Genomic DNA, 8,688 nt, shown 5'->3' with positions numbered 1-8,688 from the left:
TTTATGTATTTATTTATTTATTGTTTTTGCAGGTTTCGTCCTCCATACTTCTTCTCCTCCTGCCTTGCTCTTTGGCCCGCATCACTGACCGCAGAGCAAGACTGTTCTTGATAAATCTCCTGTGAAAACGTGGGAAAAGCCGTCGAGGAAGAAGTTGGGGTGATGCGATCTTTATATAGGCGGAGCAAAATACTTCATCGCTCCGTCTATAGTGCATTGTGATTGGATGTTTACGCTGTCAATACAGGAGACAAATCAATTGGCCACTGGCTGCTCGCTGTCCCTGCGTGATGGTTTTCGGCAAAAAAAACAAAAAAACATTCTGTCGGCCCCTTAAATGTGTCGGCCCACCGGGAAAATGCTCGGTATGCCCGATTACCAATCCAGCCCTGGGTCTGTCTGTCTGTCTGTCTGTCTGTCTGTCTGTCTGTCTGTCTATTATGAGTGGGATTACTAACTTAATTAGTGTACAGGTGAAGTCGATTAACTGTCACATGAACAGAGTTGGGGAAAGTTACTTTTAAAAGTAATGCATTACAATATTGCATTACTCCATAAAAAAGTAACTAATTACGTTACTTCAATATGGAGGTGAAGTCGATTAACTGTCACATGACCAGTGTTAGGGAAAGTTACTTTTAAAAGTAATGCATTACAATATTGCATTACTCCATAAAAAAGTAACTAATTACGTTACTTAGTTACTTTTTATGGAAAGTAATGCATTATGTTACTTTTGCGTTACTTTTTAAATCTGGACAGGGCTTGCTTGTTTGTTTTTAAAATAAAAAAGTTATATTTTTGGCAAATATAAAAGCCTTTTCACACCAAAAGTGAAATGAATAAGCCTCGGGCTGAAGGGAAAGTAAATTTACGTCCATACAGTAGAATGCAGAAGAAGACATTTCAACACACTTCAGCAATAAAAATAAGACACATAAATGTTGTCTAGAGTTATTTGTGCTTATTAGTACGGTTGAACTGGATCATCGAAGGTCAGAAGCAAAGACATTGGTTAATAGAATGGGATTAAATACATAAAGGATATTTGTGTTGTTTAACATTTAATTATTGCAGGTTTGCGTCATATTCTGAGTTGCATTATTTTTATTCATTTTGAGGAATACTGAATCTGTGTGTTTTTTGTGATACTGAATCTGTTTTTTGTGTGTTAGTGAGATGAATTAATGCATATTCATATTTATTTTATAACTACAGTAACATCTTCTGATTTCTCTCAACATGGGGACAGGAGAGCTGTCAATCAATACATTTGAAAAATAAAGTAACTGGCGTTACTTATTTGAAAAAGTAACTCAGATATTCTCTTGTAAATTAAAAAGTAATGCGTTACTTTACTAGTTACTTGAAAAAAGTAATCTGATTACGTAACTCGCGTTACTTGTAATGCGTTACCCCCAACACTGCACACGAAGCTGTCTTAACAGTGACTATGTTTACATGGACATCAGTAATCAAATTATTTACCTTATTCTAAATAAGCCAATATTATGATTATGGTGTTTACATGAGTTGCTTTTAGAATATTCCTTTCATGTTCCTGTTTTACATGTTATGTTCGATTAATGGCACGCGACATTACGTCCCCACGTGACGCCATCCAACGTCCCCTCCGTAATTTCACATATAAACATATAGTTCGTCTTCAATTTGATGCCATATACAGTTTTGGGTGTTTCATTTTTAATTTACTGAAAGCTTCAAGTGCAGTTAAGTATTTGTCATGCTAGACGTGCATACAGGTGACGGCGTTGTTGAAGTCATTCTTTTATTTGCCGTTAAACGGTTGATCACTGCAGTGTGTTTAAATGCACCTTTAAGTTGGTTTGCCAACCGCCAATAAAATTAAAAGAAGAAGCACTGCAGTGTGTGTATCCTGTCGCAAAATGCGGTGAAAAGTCCTAGACGACGGTAATAATGTGATTAAGGTGTATATATGTCTTTACTGCACTTCAATAATGCGACTAAAATAGGAATACTCCAGTATTTGTCATGCTAGACGTGCATTCAGGTGACGGCGTTGTTGAAGCCATTCTTTTATTTGCCGTTAAACGGTTGATCACTGCAGTGTGTTTAAATGCACCTTTAAGTTGGTTTGCCAACCGCCAATAAAATTAAAAGAAGAAGCACTGCAGTGTGTGTATCCTGTCGCAAAATGCGGTGAAAAGTCCTAGACGACGGTAATAATGTGATTAAGGTGTATATATGTCTTTACTGCACTTCAATAATGCGACTAAAATAGGAATACTCCACATGTATTAATTCGATTAGTGTTTACTTCGATTATGACTTTAGCCGGATTAAGGTAATCAAAAATCTCTGTTTACATGGTAGATTTTTAATCAGATTATTGTCTTAATCGTGATAAAATCGGATTATTGTTGTCCATGTATGGATAGAGCACCGAGACTAACCTCTCTTCGTCTACTTTTTGTGAAGAAAGAAAACATCAATGTTTGGAATGACGTTAGGGTGAGTAAATAATGCCAGAATTTAAGCTTTGGGGTCAACTTGAACTATTCCTTTGAAACAGAGAAGCATTAAATGGTAGGCTAACCAGTGAGACAAAACACCACCATACAAATAAATTAAAATGGGAAAAATGCTTATTCGATACAAGCCCAGAGGTCACATAATAAGGCAAACTAGCTTACATTCATTTTCTGTTACTTACACTCTTAAAAATAAAGGTGCTTCACGATGCCATAGAAGAACCTTTTTGTCTAAATGGTTCCATGAAGAACCTTTAACATCTGAAGAACCTTTCTGTTTCACAAAAGGTTCTTTATGGTGAAATAAGGTTCTTCAGATTACAAAAAGGTAAGAAAGATATGGTTCTTTAAAGAACCTTTGACTGAATGGTTCTTTGTGGAACCAAAAATGGTTCTTCTATAGCATCGCTTGAAGAACCTTTTGAAGCACCTTTATTTTTAAGAGTGTATGTGGATAGTTTTAAATGATGAGATTTCATGGCCTGAGGATAAAAAATCAGCTCTTTTGTGCTGCCAGTAGCAAGCACCTGTTTTTGGCCCACCATGTATTAATGCTGGTAATCAAAACACTTGAAAGCGAGCTGTACAGATCTGACATTCAGAGAAATGCTCTTTTGCGCATCTTTGTCTGTGGACATTTCATATATCAGAGCTTGGCTTGAGGGGAAAACATATGTGGCACCTGACGTCATCAGCGAGTGGCGGTATAGTGCAAACTGAATTAATATCATATTGGTCTGCACATTATCAGAATATACAAGGGACAAGCTTCTACTCGCGAAAGTGAATTTTAAATTAATAGCACACCATTTACAGCCTCCATTCAGAACAGATCACACATTCTCTAATTTATATTCGGCTACATTATTTGATTATTTGGGAGTCGTGGCACTTGAGAGCAAAATTGGCTTTTAAAATCTTCTGGTCTCTTTCTGCACACATTATTTCCCGCGTGACTCAATCTGATGCAGTTACTGTAATATGTTTTACTCTTTGAAGATATCTGGCTAATTTGGTATTTGCATAAGCAGTTTCTGCTTGCACTTCTTTTACATAATATGTATAGCCTTTTTCAAATACACGGTATTATGTGTTATTTTATTTATTTTGGTACGGATGGACGCATGGATAGATAGACAGACAGACTGTGCAGAATGATGATGAGTCTGAGGGATTGTTCCTGCACTTTAAATTAAATGTGTGCAGTAAAAATCAGTTGAGATTTATCATTGTTATTGAATAAATGTGACTGGCTTTTAATTTAGATTTATTTGATCAGGTCTCGATGGCTTCCACATGCTCATGCCAGTTACCGTCTTGCTGTCCAAGAACTGTTTGCCTGGCAACAGCAGATGTGTCTTCTCTGGTTGTTAATGGCTTTTATTTGCTTTGTTATTATGTAGCAGAACATTTTCTTTCAAAGGCGTCAAAAGGGTGATAAATCATTTTGGGTGCATAAAACCATGCGTCAGCTCTGTTGGAAGAAAGTGCGTTTAAAGTGCGCTTTTTATTTCCCCTCCTCACAAAACACCCATTCATTTTGCTTTTTAGTGACCACAGCTCTTGGCTATTCTCACTACCTCACAACATAATTCCCTTTCTCATGACGAGCATCTCTATTTTGGCTCCAATTCATTCTTATATTCTACCTTTTGCTTTCCTCCCTTCTCTGTTTGTAAGCTCGTTGTCACAGTTGAGAATCCAATTTAAGTTCTCTAAAAAGCTCAGAAAACATCTCTGTGGATGCTGAAATCTTGTGAATGATATTCACTAATCTGCCTTTTACATGTTGCTATGGGAAATGATCACATTCTGGTATGAGTGGAGAACAAAATGAATGTCCTTATTGTATGCGCACTGAATGCCACATGGGTTTCATTATGTGTCATGTGCTCAGCTTGCATGGAAAGACCATCAAAACAAATTCATTTATTTGTCATTTTTGTACAGAGCATGTGGAGTTTTCTCTGTGGAAGCATAAACCTGTCATCATTTATTCACCCTTGTGTAGTTCGAAACTTGTACAACCTGCAAGTCTTTTGTTCAGGTTTGGAACAACATGAAAGTGAGTAAATGATGCCAAAAAAAATGATTTTTGAGTGAGCTATGCCTTCAAGGGCAGATTTTCCTTCACTATCAATTTGTCCAACTGAAAATGAGTGTGAATGAAACTCATCACCCTGCAAAGCCCCCTTGCTAACATGTGTTTGTCAAGATCTACAAGGCATGATGTTCTACCTCCAGCAAACAATGAGCAGTGCTGCACTGGGTGTTCGTGCGTTCATGAACCTTTTCAGCTGTTTTGTTGAAAAGACATTTTGACTAGAGATAGACTTTGACATGCTGAAAGAGTTTAATATCCCTTTTCACTCTGAGATATCGCATTATAGAATAATTGAAAACCAAAAAGGAATAGGCAATTCAAGATGTTGATTTATTAATTTAATTTAGCATTACATCTCCAATGGATCCTCTGAATTGAATGGGTGCAGTCAGAATGAGAGTTCAAACAGCTGATAAAAACATCACAATATTCCACAAGTAATCTACACCACTGCAGTCCAACAATTAGGCTAATGCCCTGTAAAGCAAAAACGCTGCATGTTTATAAGTAACAAATCCAATAATCGCTTCGGGCTAAAATATGAGTCCTCTAGCTATCTTGCTGAAAAGGTTGTCTCATCTGAAGCAGGATGCACAAAATTAACCGTTTACAAGCAAAAACCGTCCAAAACAGTTTTAAAGTGGATTTCGATGTGAAAGGACACAGGGGATGGACTTTTTCATTGGAGGAAGTGTTATTATGGATTATGGACTCATATTTTGGCCAGAAGTGACGATTTAAAATTAAAATGCCTTAATAATAGAATTTTTTTTTTATTACAAACATGCAGCTTTTTGCTTCACAAGATGTTATTTGATGGACTGGAGTCATGTGAATTACTTGTGGATTATTGAGGTGTTTTTATCAGCTGTTTGGACTTTTATTCTGACGGCACCCATTCACTGCAGAGGATCCATTGGTGAGCAAGTGATGCAATGCTGAATTTCTTCAAATCTGATGAAGAAACAGACTCATCTGCGTACATCTTGAGGGTGAGTGAGCTTTAAGCTAATTTTTTTGGGTGAACTATTCTTTTTGTGCTTTCTCTCTCACTTCCCCTTTCACAAACAAACAGATTTGCCTCACCTGCTTTTATGCTAGGTTAAGGATTATAAAAGATTCACAAGTTGAAATATATTGATAGCAAGATCTTTCCCCATTGGCCCTTTCTTAAAATAGCAACCAGGTGCTTGCAGGAATATGTTTGAAGGTTAGAGCAGTGGTTCCCAACCCTGGTCCTGGAGGCACTCCAACACTGCACATTTTGCATGTCTCCTTTCTCTGACACACCAATGAGCTGAGCTGATGAGCTGAATCAGGTGTGTTTGATTAAGGAGACATGCAAAACGTGCAGTGTTGGGGTGCCTCCAGGACCAGGGTTGGGAACCACTGGGTTAGAGCACTGTGCCCTGTGTAATATGGGTTCACACTCCAGTCTCATAATACACTATTATTAGAGCTAGGATGGAGTCTAGAATGTTTGAAGTCCATTAACACTACTGTAATTGTAGATAAAAACATAACTTTTCCCTTTAAGCACTATTAGGCCAAACTGATATGCTTCAGCAAAGTGTTTACAACAATTTAAATTCCACTACACTGTTGACTCAAAAGCCTTTTATCAGCTGAAATGTACATTTATTTGTTCATATATTCAGTTCTGAACATTCATATATTTTTATGATTTAGTGTATATATAATTTTTAGGTAGAGAAAGCAGTAATAATTGACATGTGGTCATGATGTTTTGCTGGTTGTGCCCATCGTAACAACAGATGCTGCCTGGAGGCAAAAAGTGTCTTCTTCTATCATTCCACATACATCATTCATCTTAGCTCCTGCTTGTGCCGTTATTTCTGAGGAGTCTGAATGGATGATCTGAAGGTTTGTTCATTGAAGTGACAATGAGAAAAGTCTTTTAAACTACTCTGAGGGCTCTCCATTCAAACTCTCTCATCTGCTGTCCTGATGAACCTGTGCGACTTGTGCTGCAGCTGTGCTTGGCATCCTCCCGTGTCTTTGTAGTGCAGCATGTGCGTTATTTGAAGAACACACGTTAATGAAACAGGCACACATATGCAAAAATAGAAAATGAAATGATATTGTTTTGACATTGAATTCAAGGCAGATTTAGAGAAGGAGGTGCAATCTGTGCTCTATATCGGTCTCTGCTGAAGATGTAGAAGTATTGAGTTTTTTTTTTTAAAGTGGTTGTTGTTGGTTATGAATTTACAGGAATTGTTCACTTAATATATCTGTCTATTTATGTATATATAATATAATGATATACCATTTTAATGACAGCTGAGGCCAATAGTATGTTCCTGCCCTTCCCTGGTGGTCTATTGGTTAGGATTCGGCGCTCTCACCGCCGCGGGCTGGGTTTGATTCCCGGTCAGGGAATGTTCTTTGGGGAAGTCGTGGCCTAATGGTTAGAGAGTCGGACTCGTAACCCAAAAGGTTGCGGGTTCGAGTCTCCTACCAGCAGGGACTGTAGGTGGGGGGAGTGAATGTACAGCGCTCTCTCTCCCACCTTCAATACCACGACTGAGGTGCCCTTGAGCAAGGAATGCCCTTGAGGCATTTTTGCTCCCCGGGTGCTGCAGCAAAAATGGCTGCCCACTGCTCCGGGTGTGTGTTCACGGTATGTGTGTGTGTGTTCACTGCTGCTGTGTGTGTGCACTTTGGATGGGTTAAATGCAGAGCACTAATTCCAAGTATGGGTCACCATACTTGGCCACATGTCACATGCACAACCGGAGGCTGCAGTTTCAGGACCGCAGTTCTAGGACCCTGTTCTTTTGTAACAGCGCCACCTACCGAATTGGATCACTAAAGGTGGATGACATGGACAGCAATCAGAGTGAGTAACTTTACCGATTTTCATTTAAGTTTTATTTTATAACCTTAAAACCATGCAAAGTTTACGTAGCCAACGTGAGAACTAATAATGAATTCCCGAATGCTAGTTTTATTGATTATTACGATGTTCTTAATTCGTGGCCATGATTTAATTAAGCTAAACCTTGTTGACATAATGACTACAATAAGTAAATCTAGCCAGCACATTAATTAAACTTAAAAAGATAATAAAAGCATGTTGATGTGAGATGTGTCAGATTTACCTGTAGCTTACTGTATTAGTGTGAAAACTTGTTTGATACTCATTGTTTTAGCATATTAGTTAAGTATAAATCATCTTTCATAATTAAGCTGGGCTCATTACTTGGTTGCACCACAATGTGTGTTATTAGCCTGTCCTTTTGGCAGTACTTTAGATTAATCTGGTTGATGTTTGAAAGGCATGGTCAGCAGTTTGCCTTCTGGACTGAAACTGCTCCTGCACTTACAAAATCTACTGTATAAACTGCATGCTGGTGCTACTCGTGTATGGAGCAATGTATAATGGCTTGCTGTTCAGTAGTGCTATAATAGTATACTTAAATTAACAGTTTTTTCATGGCCATCATATATGCCCTGGCTGTCCTCCGGAATTGCTCATTGCAGGAGGCTGAGCAGGTCTTCCTTTCTGGTCCGGATTATCATTACAGGTCAGAGTAGAATATGAATTATTTTTGCACAATGCCAGTGCACCTTTTGTTACGGATATTTCTGTTAACCCAACAGTGATTGTTCTCTGATAACTATTTCAGTGAAGTGGAAGATTTTAATAGAAGGATTGACGGTAACACTTTGTATGAAGCCTGTATTTATAATACATTATAAGGTTATTCTTAAAGCATTATAAGGAATGAATAATGCATTATAAGAAACCTTATAATATGTTGCATCATCTTATAAATAATCGTAAGAACAGTTTTAATGTATTATAATACTTATTTGTGGTTAAGTGTATGATGTTTTATAACACACAATGAACACATTGCATCGACTTAAGTTACAATGGATTATATTTCTCATAGTTATTATGTGTTATAGCTCTCATATCTTGCCATTGTTTAAGATCTGCACAATAACTTAGTACATCTTATTTGTGTATTTACTGTAAAATAGCAAATACAAAGTCTTCATGAAAACATTCCAAAATGCTTTAATGTGGTCTTATTGTTA

Source organism: Sinocyclocheilus grahami, unplaced genomic scaffold (genome assembly GCF_001515645.1).
Source record: "Sinocyclocheilus grahami isolate Dianchi unplaced genomic scaffold, SAMN03320097.WGS_v1.1 scaffold53.1, whole genome shotgun sequence".
NCBI classification, from domain to species: Eukaryota; Metazoa; Chordata; class Actinopteri; order Cypriniformes; family Cyprinidae; genus Sinocyclocheilus; species Sinocyclocheilus grahami.
Note: the sequence above shows the minus strand (reverse complement) of the source record.